Consider the following 12,899-nt stretch of genomic DNA (forward strand, 5'->3'; position numbering starts at 1 on the left):
GCCTCGGCCGGGCCCGCCGCGTTCTCGCTCGTGCCGCCCCCTCGTGGCCGAAGCGCGGTATCGCAGCGCCGGCCGCGCACGGGCGGCCGCGGGGCGCCATCCCCGGCGGCGGGTCTTTTCCGGGGGCACCGCGGAGGCGAGCGAGCCCCTTCGCCGTTGCGGGGGTGTCTCCTGGCCGCTGGCCGCCCGGGGGTGGCGGGCCTGGAAGCTTCAAACTGCCCGCTGCGGCAGGCTGCCGATCCGCTGGAGGCGAGCCGGCTCCGGGCAGCCTCCGGCAGTTACCCGAGAGCTGACGGTACGCAAGAGGGGAAGAAGGCGGGCACCCCCGTCAGGCGCAGACGCCGGGCGCCTCCGCAGCTCGTCAGAGCTGCCCCGGAGTCTCCCCCGTCACCCCCACCGCCCTGTCCCCCCCCGCAGAGGCTGGCCCTCGCGCCGGCGCAGCGGCCGGTGCCCCCGGAGCTGGGGAGCGCCGTCCCCCCTCGAAGTGCCTGACCCCGGGGAGCGCTGCGGGGACCGGGCTGCGCAACCGGTTTATTTTGTGCTGTGCCACACAAATCTCTGCAGCTTTTAAGCCAAAGCCGTGTTTTGGGGATTACCGCCCCGACAGGCCCGGCAACGGCCCGCGCCGCCGCGGGCGCCTCTTCACCATGGCAACGGCTCCCGGGCGGATGGGCGGATGGGCGGGCCAATCACAGCGCGGGTGCCGCGCTCCGATTGGTCGGATCGCCTCGTCGGCGTGGGGCGCGGCGGCGATTTCCGGCGAGGCCGGGCCAATGGAGCGGGGTCTCCCTGGGAGGAGTGCGGACGGCGACCAATGGGTGCGCGGCATAGGCGGGCCGTGGTGGGCGCTCCGGAAGCGGAAGGGGCCGGAGAAAAATGGCGCCCAGTTCGAAGGCGGAGCGGAGCGGAGCGTCCCTGAGAGAAGCGGGGCCGGGCCGGCCCCGGCCCCGCGGTACCGCCGCGAGCACGTGGTGGGGCATCTGGAGCGCGTCGAGGTGAGCGGGAGGCCCGAAGGCGCCTCGAGGAGGGCCCCTGAGGGAGGCTGGGGGAGCGGGGGGCCTGAGCGGGGGGCACTGTAGGCTCGGAGCAGGGGTGGCTGGGCCCGGCTCCCCGTGGAGTGCCTTCGGCGTGTGGGGCTTGGGGTGCGGGGCTGGTGGTGCCGGAGAAATAAAGGCCGAAAGGGCGATAGTGAAGCGGCGCCCGGGCCGTGCTGGCGCTGCCCTGCAGCGCGGCGGGGTCGGGCCCTCCCCAAGAGTGTCTGTGGGCCCTGGGGGTGGCGGGCTGTAGGGTGGCTGCGCTCGGCCCGGCCCTCAGCGTGGCCCGCGGGAGCTGCCGAGGGGGTGAGGAAGCAGAGAGGGTGAGCCGGTTCGGGGCCCGAGACGGAGAGCAGGTCTTCTGCCCCTGGAGCTGGAAAGCAGGCTCCCGGGGCTGGTTTGGGGGTTCAGAAACAGGCGGAGTTGTGTGGCTTTGGGCTGAGGAGCAGGGGTCCAGTCCTGCGTTTTTGGGGCTTGAGAACGGGCCCAGCAGGTGAGGCTTGGGGCTCAGAAGCAGGCACTAAATGAGCTGGTTTGGGGTTTGAGAGCAGACTCCAGTCTGGCTGGTTTTGCAGGGGCCGGGGGGGGGGGGGGGGGGGGCAGGAAGAGAGGGGCGAGAGGGCGTTGGGGGTTGTGGGGAAAAGCACGGGGTGGGCAAGGTGCGTGGTGGACCCTCCCCGCAGGTGGGGGTCTGGGGCTTCAATTAGCCAGAGCTTGGCAAGCAGGAGCTGGAGTGAGATGGGATGTTCTCTGTCCGGAGCGTGCATTAGCCAGAGGCAAGACTCCTGGCAGCGGTAATGAGCAGGAGCTGCAGTTAGCCGGAGCGTGTGTTGGCTGGAGCACCCGCCTGCCAAACTGCGCTCCCCCACAGGGCTGAAGAGCGGCCGGGTGCAGGCTGGGCTGTCCCGAGCGAGGAGCTCCGGGCAGAGGGGAGGCGAGCGGTCCTTCTGCCGGCGGGGAGCCCGGCCTCTTGCTGGGGGGGTTAAATCCCTGCCAGGCCCCTGTCTGGGCCCCGCTCCCGAGGGCAGAGGTGGGGTGGGGGTCCCCCGGCTTGTGCCCGTTGTCTGGCTGTGACAAAGAGGGTCATTTCTTGCCTCCTCTTTTCCCAGTGTCCCCTTGTGCGTCCCGGGAAGAAAATCCTGCGGGGTTGATTCCGCCGGCTGCTCAGGTAACGGCAGGCGTGGGGCTGGGGGAACGGGGAGAAACGTTTGCGAGTGCAGGGGCGCTACAGGTGCTCCACGTCAAACGGGCAGAAAAGGCAAATTTGCTGCCAGCGCAGAAAAGCTCATGCAGGGTTGCAGTGAACAGAGCGCGCCTCCTTCCCGAATTGGTGCCTGGGTAGTTAGGAATGTCTTCCTCTGGGGTGAAAGAGCCAACTTCCCTCTCGGATAAATTAAGAGCTGCCCGATACCTTCTTTAGGGTCCGGTGTTTCTCGTCTGTTTGCTCATGCTAATTTTATGGGCAAGTTGGAAATAGCCTTTTCTCTTTCCCTGCGTAACTGAATTGTTAGGAGTCTGTGGTGTGAGCATGGTTAATTTTGGAGCACCTAGGTGCCAGTGGAAATGTAATGAATGAAACGCGATGGAAACTGACGTTTTGCTTGATTTTTACTTAACTTTTTTTTTTTTTTTTTTTCTTCGAGTGTTGATGGCATGTTGTCCTGTGGCTCTTGACCGTCTGGAGAACGGGCCTGGAAGAAATCATTGCTTTTTCGGAAGGAGGCGGTTCAGCGGGATGGTGGGTTGCTGTACCCTGTAACAAAAACGTTCACCTTGGGCCGTCTAGGGTGAGGAAACCTTGGCTGTACGTAGGCTTGAGAAAACGCACCTGTCCGTGTCTGTCACCTACGTGCAGCCGGGAAGGTGGCTCTAGTGCAACTGAAGCTGCCGGTGAGTCAACGAAAAGCAGGGTTGTCTGAAAAATGCAAGAGTTCTTGTGGCCTGCCCCAAGAAGCGTCCCAAAGGTGATGCCAAGTACTTTTTCCTCCGCTCAGCTGTCGTCTTGGCAAACCTTCAGGGAAGAAGGCAGCTTGAGATTCCTCCCCAGCTTTACACTAAAGGTCATTTTCCTCTCTCGGCAGATTGCCTTTCTCTGCGGTCGCCCTTTCGTCTGCCGTGACGGTACGGGACAGAGGGAAAGGATCCAGAGTGGTCTGCCAGGACGAGGTACGTCTCCCATGTGCGTCTGCCTTTTTCCTAAGGTGCTTGTCGTGTGGGCTTTGAAGCTAACGTGATGGATGTGCCGACTCTCCTCCTGTAGTTTTTCAATGAAATATTTGAACACGAATACTAAAAATAAGGTGTGTTCCGGAGCACGTTGCGCTTGCTTCCCTCCGCTTATTTTCTCCTCCCGCAAGCCTGATCTTTTTCTGTGTGCTTACCGTTAACTGGCACTGTGCAAACAATGTTGTACTAAAAGAGGGAAGAAAGCGTTCGTAAGGGTTCAGATGTTCCGAAGAAAGACTTTGTTTTCATGGTAAAAGCTTTATGCTTTTTCAGTCTGCAAGTTTTTAAAATACCTTCCAGTAGTACTGGAAAACTTTACTGCGATACTAGTCTCCGTACGAAAAGCAGTTGAGGTCAGAGAAGAGAGAGGGGCAAAGCGGGGTGGCTTCTGCGTGTTTTCCAGGCTGTGCCAAGAAGCATTATAGCCTTGTAACTGGTGACAGTGAGTCCCGATGTGGTTTTGGTGACAAGAAGGGTTCCAAGGTTTTCGGCAACGAGGCTATGCGTGCTCTCCGCTCTGCTCTCCGCTCTGCTCTCCGCTCTGCTCTCCGCTCTGCTCTCCGCTCTGCTCTCCGCTCTGCTCTCCGCTCTGCTCTCCGCTCTGCTTTTTTTTTTAAACCAAGTCCACTTCCTTCCCAAGGCCCAAGAACAGCCCATCTTCCAAATTTGGAGGCATCGCCGGTCTTTGGTTCTCCGTCGTAACAGGCGAGGCATCATAAAAACACGTTCTTCTCCATGTTCAGCACAGCCGAAAGCGTCAGCCCATCTGCTGGTCCTTTTTGGTAGCCTTATGGATTGTGGGAGCGGGGATTTGATTTCTCCCCTTCCTGCCCCCCCCCCCCCCCCCCCCCCCGAGTAAAACCATATGGGGGATTTTTTATCTTGCTGATTTTTCTATCCCAAATTAAATTTTAAAAAAGGTTACGATCGTAGAATTTACAAACGGATTTGCGTTGTTTAAACTGCAACTACTAAATGGCCGTAGCATACAATCTGTTAGGTGTGCTTTGGCAATGAGGTATTTGTTCTGAGGCTTTAAAAACAGGGCCGTTTTTTAAATTACATTTAAACGTTTAACAAAGGAAATGTTTAAAACCAAATGTTTAAACAAAGGAAACGTTTAAAAAGAGGCAACTGAATGTCAGCAGGGTTTTATTGGCAATCTTGAGACGGAGTGCTCTGAAGTTCTTGAATGCTGTCTGGCTGTCAGCGGCGCCTTTCCCCGGCAGTTCAGCAGCATCTCTCCTGGGCAGGGCAGCCGGCCAGACGTCCCCGCTAATCGTGCAGCACCCACCCCTCCCCCGAGTCAAATTATAGCTGTGTATTTTGGAGACGGATGGTTTAATGGTATGGATTGACAGCTGGGCAAGTTCATTTGGTGCCAAAGGAAAGTCAAATACTGTTATAAGTATTTTTATTGGAGAGAGAGATCTCTCTAAGCATACGTGCACCTCTTCAGCATGGAGTGAAGGACTGAGCTTTGTTGGTTCTTGTTCATTGCCCTCTTCAGAGTTTTACCCTTCCCTTTTGGCTGTACTGACCCAGCAAGGTGTGCAGCAGCGGCGGCGGTGGCGCGAGGGCTGTAGCTGTTTGAGGGGGTCCGTCACGTCGATTGTGGTCACGGCCCAGCTCTGTGCGGCAGCCTGGCAGGGGGATGTCCCCGTGGGCAGCGGCAGCGCCATGAGGAAGGGAGGAGGCGTTCCCCAGGGCCAGCCCGAGGGTTTACTGTTGTGCTCAGAATGGCACCAATTAGTCTTAATGCTGACTGGAAGAGTTGCAGTCGCTCTGGCTTTGAAAGGCCGCGCTGTATTTCACGCTGAGCTGCTTCCCTGGAGTCCTCCTGTAGCTCAGCTGCTGTCCCGTCCCTCGGTGTGAGGGAATTCCTCTGCTTTCTTCTGTGCTCTTTGTTAATCTGCTGAAACATAATTGGGGCTTTTTGTGTTTCAGGTGTCTCGCTGTACGGGCCTAGCGACGCTCAGTAGACCCCCCTGCCCAGGTTTGCCTGCCGGAGGTTGAGCGCCCCGAGGGGACGGGACCAGCCCTGGGTGCAGTGGCTTTGTGCCTTCTTTTGCGGGGGGGGGGGGTGGGAATAAAAAGGGGTGTGCATGTCTGTGTGTGTGTGATGATGTCATTTGGGGCAGCCCAAGGTCCCTGGGGACAACGACGATGACGACATGGCGGAGGAGCAGGTGAGTGGGGGCTGGGGGGGTCATGCAGGGGTCGCCCCACAAGAGGCCGATCGCAGCCCCAAAACGTCTGCAAATTCGTGGGGGAGATGAAAAAACCTTGAAAGCTGTAAATATGGGCACGAGGCATTGAAATAGGGCAAACCCTCTCCTTTTACTGTCTATTGATAAATGCCTCTTTGTTTCTGTATCGCGAAGGAGTTCAAAATAAAAACCCACTCTAAAAAAAATCTGCTCTATTACATCAAGGATTTCAGACTCTCAAAAGATGCGTCCCACAGCCCATTTCTGGCTTTATCGTTCTCTCGCTGCCTGACTCTCCCCTTCCCTCCTCTTTCTTTGCTGTGTCTGTCCCCTTCAGCTCGTGGAGGTTTTGTGGTGTTTCCCAGGTTTGTCTTTACCCTGGGTGTATCTCTGTCTGTGTCTGTGTAAAGAGATAGCAAGTGAAATGTCTATGCTCGGTAAGGTTTTTGAAAGGCTTTCTTTGCGTTTTTGTAGAAAGCGTTTAAAAACTCTCCCCTCCCTTGTAATCTCCCTGGAAGACGTAAAAGCAGTTTGAAAAGCTGCTGCCTGCGGCCCGGAGCTGGACAGTGCTTGGTGTGAGTGCCAAATAGCCCAGAGCAATGTTGTTCTTTTGACAAAGAAATGGTTTCCATGGAAACTTTTAAATACACCCAAGATGATGTATAAGTTTCTATCCAATCTGCCTCTGGAACGTTTGTATTGATAGGTTGCAGAAACACATTTTTAAAAAGAATTTACTTAAATGTCTTTGGCAATTGTTCTTTTTGAGAAAAGCAAACAGTTCTGCATAGTGCTTTGCGGTATTTAGTTAATAAGATTCTTGAGCTAAGGGAGGGCAAAGGGGTATGCAATAAACCCAGGTTTGACTGGTAAGGGTTTGGCGGGGCAGGGGAGGTCAGGAGAATCGAAAACCACAAACCGCACCTCCTCTAAATCACCCCAAAGTCGGCTGGGCCTGACGCCCCGCCTCGGCCCCGCCTTCTGCCCGCCTCGTTTCGGCCCCGCCTCCCGGCCCGCCTCGGCCCCGCCTCCCGGCCCGCCTCGGCCCCGCCTCCCGGCCCGCCTCGGCCCCGCCTCCCGGCCCGCCTCGGCCCCGCCTCCCGGCCCGCCTCGGCCCCGCCTCCCGGCCCGCCTCGGCCCCGCCTCACGCCTCGTTTCGGCCCCGCCTTCTGCCCGCCTCGGCCCCGCCTCCCGGCCCCGCCTCACGCCTCGTTTCGGCCCCGCCTCGGCCCCGCCTTCTGCCCGCCTCGGCCCCGCCTCCCGGCCCCCCTCAGCCCCGCCTTCTGCCCGCCTCGGCCCCGCCTCACGCCTCGTTTCGGCCCCGCCTCCCGGCCCCCCTCGGCCCCGCCTCACTCCTCGTTTCGGCCCCGCCTCCCGGCCCCCCTCGGCCCCGCCTTCTGCCCGCCTCGGCCCCGCCTCACGCCTCGTTTCGGCCCCGCCTTCTGCCCGCCTCGGCCCCGCCTCACGCCTCGTTTCGGCCCCGCCTCCCGGCCCCCCTCGGCCCCGCCTTCTGCCCGCCTCGGCCCCGCCTCACGCCTCGTTTCGGCCCCGCCTTCTGCCCGCCTCGGCCCCGCCTCCCGGCCCGCCTCGGCCCCGCCTCGGCCGGGCCCGCCGCGTTCTCGCTCGTGCCGCCCCCTCGTGGCCGAAGCGCGGTATCGCAGCGCCGGCCGCGCACGGGCGGCCGCGGGGCGCCATCCCCGGCGGCGGGTCTTTTCCGGGGGCACCGCGGAGGCGAGCGAGCCCCTTCGCCGTTGCGGGGGTGTCTCCTGGCCGCTGGCCGCCCGGGGGTGGCGGGCCTGGAAGCTTCAAACTGCCCGCTGCGGCAGGCTGCCGATCCGCTGGAGGCGAGCCGGCTCCGGGCAGCCTCCGGCAGTTACCCGAGAGCTGACGGTACGCAAGAGGGGAAGAAGGCGGGCACCCCCGTCAGGCGCAGACGCCGGGCGCCTCCGCAGCTCGTCAGAGCTGCCCCGGAGTCTCCCCCGTCACCCCCACCGCCCTGTCCCCCCCCGCAGAGGCTGGCCCTCGCGCCGGCGCAGCGGCCGGTGCCCCCGGAGCTGGGGAGCGCCGTCCCCCCTCGAAGTGCCTGACCCCGGGGAGCGCTGCGGGGACCGGGCTGCGCAACCGGTTTATTTTGTGCTGTGCCACACAAATCTCTGCAGCTTTTAAGCCAAAGCCGTGTTTTGGGGATTACCGCCCCGACAGGCCCGGCAACGGCCCGCGCCGCCGCGGGCGCCTCTTCACCATGGCAACGGCTCCCGGGCGGATGGGCGGATGGGCGGGCCAATCACAGCGCGGGTGCCGCGCTCCGATTGGTCGGATCGCCTCGTCGGCGTGGGGCGCGGCGGCGATTTCCGGCGAGGCCGGGCCAATGGAGCGGGGTCTCCCTGGGAGGAGTGCGGACGGCGACCAATGGGTGCGCGGCATAGGCGGGCCGTGGTGGGCGCTCCGGAAGCGGAAGGGGCCGGAGAAAAAAGGCGCCCAGTTCGAAGGCGGAGCGGAGCGGAGCGGAGCGGAGCGTCCCTGAGAGAAGCGGGGCCGGGCCGGCCCCGGCCCCGCGGTACCGCCGCGAGCACGTGGTGGGGCATTGGAGCGCGTCGAGGTGAGCGGGAGGCCCGAAGGCGCCTCGAGGAGGGCCCCTGAGGGAGGCTGGGGGAGCGGGGGGCCTGAGCGGGGGGCACTGTAGGCTCGGAGCAGGGGTGGCTGGGCCCGGCTCCCCGTGGAGTGCCTTCGGCGTGTGGGGCTTGGGGTGCGGGGCTGGTGGTGCCGGAGAAATAAAGGCCGAAAGGGCGATAGTGAAGCGGCGCCCGGGCCGTGCTGGCGCTGCCCTGCAGCGCGGCGGGGTCGGGCCCTCCCCAAGAGTGTCTGTGGGCCCTGGGGGTGGCGGGCTGTAGGGTGGCTGCGCTCGGCCCGGCCCTCAGCGTGGCCCGCGGGGGCTGCCGAGGGGGTGAGGAAGCAGAGAGGGTGAGCCGGTTCGGGGCCCGAGACGGAGAGCAGGTCTTCTGTCCCTGAAGCTGGAAAGCAGGCTCCCGGGGCTGGTTTGGGGGTTCAGAAACAGGCGGAGTTGTGTGGCTTTGGGCTGAGGAGCAGGGGTCCAGTCCTGCGTTTTTGGGGCTTGAGAACGGGCCCAGCAGGTGAGGCTTGGGGCTCAGAAGCAGGCACTAAATGAGCTGGTTTGGGGGTTGAGAGCAGACTCCAGTCTGGCTGGTTTTGCAGGGCCCGGGGGGGGGGGGGGGGGGGCAGGAAGAGAGGGGCGGGAGGGCGTTGGGGGTTGTGGGGAAAAGCACGGGGTGGGCAAGGTGCGTGGTGGACCCTCCCCGCAGGTGGGGGTCTGGGGCTTCAATTAGCCAGAGCTTGGCAAGCAGGAGCTGGAGTGAGATGGGGTGTTCTCTGTCCGGAGCGTGCATTAGCCAGAGGCAAGACTCCTGGCAGCGGTAATGAGCAGGAGCTGCAGTTAGCCGGAGCGTGTGTTGGCTGGAGCACCCGCCGGCCAAACTGCGCTCCCCCACAGGGCTGAAGAGCGGCCGGGTGCAGGCTGGGCTGTCCCGAGCGAGGAGCTCCGGGCAGAGGGGAGGCGAGCGGTCCTTCTGCCGGCGGGGAGCCCGGCCTCTTGCCGGGGGGGGTTAAATCCCTGCCAGGCCCCTGTCTGGGCCCCGCTCCCGAGGGCAGAGGTGGGGTGGGGGTCCCCCGGCTTGTGCCCGTTGTCTGGCTGTGACAAAGAGGGTCATTTCTTGCCTCCTCTTTTCCCAGTGTCCCCTTGTGCGTCCCGGGAAGAAAATCCTGCGGGGTTGATTCCGCCGGCTGCTCAGGTAACGGCAGGCGTGGGGCTGGGGGAACGGGGAGAAACGTTTGCGAGTGCAGGGGCGCTACAGGTGCTCCACGTCAAACGGGCAGAAAAGGCAAATTTGCTGCCAGCGCAGAAAAGCTCGTGCAGGGTTGCAGTGAACAGAGCGCGCCTCCTTCCCGAATTGGTGCCTGGGTAGTTAGGAATGTCTTCCTCTGGGGTGAAAGAGCCAACTTCCCTCTCGGATAAATTAAGAGCTGCCCGATACCTTCTTTAGGGTCCGGTGTTTCTCGTCTGTTTGCTCATGCTAATTTTATGGGCAAGTTGGAAATAGCCTTTTCTCTTTCCCTGCGTAACTGAATTGTTAGGAGTCTGTGGTGTGAGCATGGTTAATTTTGGAGCACCTAGGTGCCAGTGGAAATGTAATGAATGAAACGCGATGGAAACTGACGTTTTGCTTGATTTTTACTTAACTTTTTTTTTTTTTTTTTTCTTCGAGTGTTGATGGCATGTTGTCCTGTGGCTCTTGACCGTCTGGAGAACGGGCCTGGAAGAAATCATTGCTTTTTTGGAAGGAGGCGGTTCAGCGGGATGGTGGGTTGCTGTACCCTGTAACAAAAACGTTCACCTTGGGCCGTCTAGGGTGAGGAAACCTTGGCTGTACGTAGGCTTGAGAAAACGCACCTGTCCGTGTCTGTCACCTACGTGCAGCCGGGAAGGTGGCTCTAGTGCAACTGAAGCTGCCGGTGAGTCAACGAAAAGCAGGGTTGTCTGAAAAATGCAAGAGTTCTTGTGGCCTGCCCCAAGAAGCGTCCCAAAGGTGATGCCAAGTACTTTTTCCTCCGCTCAGCTGTCGTCTTGGCAAACCTTCAGGGAAGAAGGCAGCTTGAGATTCCTCCCCAGCTTTACGCTAAAGGTCATTTTCCTCTCTCGGCAGATTGCCTTTCTCTGCGGTCGCCCTTTCGTCTGCCGTGACGGTACGGGACAGAGGGAAAGGATCCAGAGTGGTCTGCCAGGACGAGGTACGTCTCCCATGTGCGTCTGCCTTTTTCCTAAGGTGCTTGTCGTGTGGGCTTTGAAGCTAACGTGATGGATGTGCCGACTCTCCTCCTGTAGTTTTTCAATGAAATATTTGAACACGAATACTAAAAATAAGGTGTGTTCCGGAGCACGTTGCGCTTGCTTCCCTCCGCTTATTTTCTCCTCCCGCAAGCCTGATCTTTTTCTGTGTGCTTACCGTTAACTGGCACTGTGCAAACAATGTTGTACTAAAAGAGGGAAGAAAGCGTTCGTAAGGGTTCAGATGTTCCGAAGAAAGACTTTGTTTTCATGGTAAAAGCTTTATGCTTTTTCAGTCTGCAAGTTTTTAAAATACCTTCCAGTAGTACTGGAAAACTTTACTGCGATACTAGTCTCCGTACGAAAAGCAGTTGAGGTCAGAGAAGAGAGAGGGGCAAAGCGGGGTGGCTTCTGCGTGTTTTCCAGGCTGTGCCAAGAAGCATTATAGCCTTGTAACTGGTGACAGTGAGTCCCGATGTGGTTTTGGTGACAAGAAGGGTTCCAAGGTTTTCGGCAACGAGGCTATGTGTGCTCTCCGCTCTGCTCTCCGCTCTGCTCTCCGCTCTGCTCTCCGCTCTGCTCTCCGCTCTGCTCTCCGCTCTGCTCTCCGCTCTGCTTTTTTTTTTAAACCAAGTCCACTTCCTTCCCAAGGCCCAAGAACAGCCCATCTTCCAAATTTGGAGGCATCGCCGGTCTTTGGTTCTCCGTCGTAACAGGCGAGGCATCATAAAAACACGTTCTTCTCCATGTTCAGCACAGCCGAAAGCGTCAGCCCATCTGCTGGTCCTTTTTGGTAGCCTTATGGATTGTGGGAGCGGGGATTTGATTTCTCCCCTTCCTGCCCCCCCCCCCCCCCCGAGTAAAACCATATGGGGGATTTTTTATCTTGCTGATTTTTCTATCCCAAATTAAATTTTAAAAAAGGTTACGATCGTAGAATTTACAAACGGATTTGCGTTGTTTAAACTGCAACTACTAAATGGCCGTAGCATACAATCTGTTAGGTGTGCTTTGGCAATGAGGTATTTGTTCTGAGGCTTTAAAAACAGGGCCGTTTTTTAAATTACATTTAAACGTTTAACAAAGGAAATGTTTAAAACCAAATGTTTAAACAAAGGAAACGTTTAAAAAGAGGCAACTGAATGTCAGCAGGGTTTTATTGGCAATCTTGAGACGGAGTGCTCTGAAGTTCTTGAATGCTGTCTGGCTGTCAGCGGCGCCTTTCCCCGGCAGTTCAGCAGCATCTCTCCTGGGCAGGGCAGCCGGCCAGACGTCCCCGCTAATCGTGCAGCACCCACCCCTCCCCCGAGTCAAATTATAGCTGTGTATTTTGGAGACGGATGGTTTAATGGTATGGATTGACAGCTGGGCAAGTTCATTTGGTGCCAAAGGAAAGTCAAATACTGTTATAAGTATTTTTATTGGAGAGAGAGATCTCTCTAAGCATACGTGCACCTCTTCAGCATGGAGTGAAGGACTGAGCTTTGTTGGTTCTTGTTCATTGCCCTCTTCAGAGTTTTACCCTTCCCTTTTGGCTGTACTGACCCAGCAAGGTGTGCAGCAGCGGCGGCGGTGGCGCGAGGGCTGTAGCTGTTTGAGGGGGTCCGTCACGTCGATTGTGGTCACGGCCCAGCTCTGTGCGGCAGCCTGGCAGGGGGATGTCCCCGTGGGCAGCGGCAGCGCCATGAGGAAGGGAGGAGGCGTTCCCCAGGGCCAGCCCGAGGGTTTACTGTTGTGCTCAGAATGGCACCAATTAGTCTTAATGCTGACTGGAAGAGTTGCAGTCGCTCTGCCTTTGAAAGGCCGCGCTGTATTTCACGCTGAGCTGCTTCCCTGGAGTCCTCCTGTAGCTCAGCTGCTGTCCCGTCCCTCAGTGTGAGGGAATTCCTCTGCTTTCTTCTGTGCTCTTGGTTAATCTGCTGAAACATAATTGGGGCTTTTTGTGTTTCAGGTGTCTCGCTGTACGGGCCTAGCGACGCTCAGTAGACCCCCCTGCCCAGGTTTGCCTGCCGGAGGTTGAGCGCCCCGAGGGGACGGGACCAGCCCTGGGTGCAGTGGCTTTGTGCCTTCTTTTGCGGGGGGCGGGGGTGGGAATAAAAAGGGGTGTGCATGTCTGTGTGTGTGTGATGATGTCATTTGGGGCAGCCCAAGGTCCCTGGGGACAACGACGATGACGACATGGCGGAGGAGCAGGTGAGTGGGGGCTGGGGGGGTCATGCAGGGGTCGCCCCACAAGAGGCCGATCGCAGCCCCAAAACGTCTGCAAATTCGTGGGGGAGATGAAAAAACCTTGAAAGCTGTAAATATGGGCACGAGGCATTGAAATAGGGCAAACCCTCTCCTTTTACTGTCTATTGATAAATGCCTCTTTGTTTCTGTATCGCGAAGGAGTTCAAAATAAAAACCCACTCTAAAAAAAATCTGCTCTATTACATCAAGGATTTCAGACTCTCAAAAGATGCGTCCCACAGCCCATTTCTGGCTTTATCGTTCTCTCGCTGCCTGACTCTCCCCTTCCCTCCTCTTTCTTTGCTGTGTCTGTCCCCTTCAGCTCGTGGAGGTTTTGTGGTGTTTCCCAGGTTTGTCTTT

General features: G+C 59.0%; 2 long non-coding RNA genes across 4 annotated transcripts; both read left to right on the plus strand.

The window, feature by feature from the left end:
• Positions 1 to 873: 873 nt before the first annotated feature.
• LOC309684992 lies at positions 874 to 6,419 on the plus strand. Of its 2 annotated transcripts, XR_014270381.1 has the most exons (6): positions 874 to 995; positions 2,144 to 2,202; positions 2,678 to 2,772; positions 3,116 to 3,200; positions 5,208 to 5,305; positions 5,402 to 6,419. It is a non-coding gene; the product is annotated as an uncharacterized lncRNA (long non-coding RNA). The 2 variants fall into 2 exon arrangements; XR_014270382.1 differs by lacking the exon at positions 5,402 to 6,419 and having other exon boundaries at positions 5,208 to 5,394.
• A 1,181-nt stretch (positions 6,420 to 7,600) lies between these two features.
• On the plus strand, positions 7,601 to 12,426 carry LOC309685000. Of its 2 annotated transcripts, XR_014270389.1 has the most exons (5): positions 7,601 to 8,069; positions 9,218 to 9,276; positions 9,751 to 9,845; positions 10,189 to 10,273; positions 12,262 to 12,426. It is a non-coding gene; the product is annotated as an uncharacterized lncRNA (long non-coding RNA). The 2 variants fall into 2 exon arrangements; XR_014270390.1 differs by lacking the exon at positions 7,601 to 8,069 and having other exon boundaries at positions 8,858 to 9,845.
• The last annotated feature ends 473 nt before the right edge of the window (positions 12,427 to 12,899 follow it).

The sequence above is a fragment of the Vanellus vanellus genome, assembly GCF_965231255.1.
Source record: "Vanellus vanellus genome assembly, contig: HAP1_SCAFFOLD_776, whole genome shotgun sequence".
Classification (NCBI taxonomy): domain Eukaryota; kingdom Metazoa; phylum Chordata; class Aves; order Charadriiformes; family Charadriidae; genus Vanellus; species Vanellus vanellus.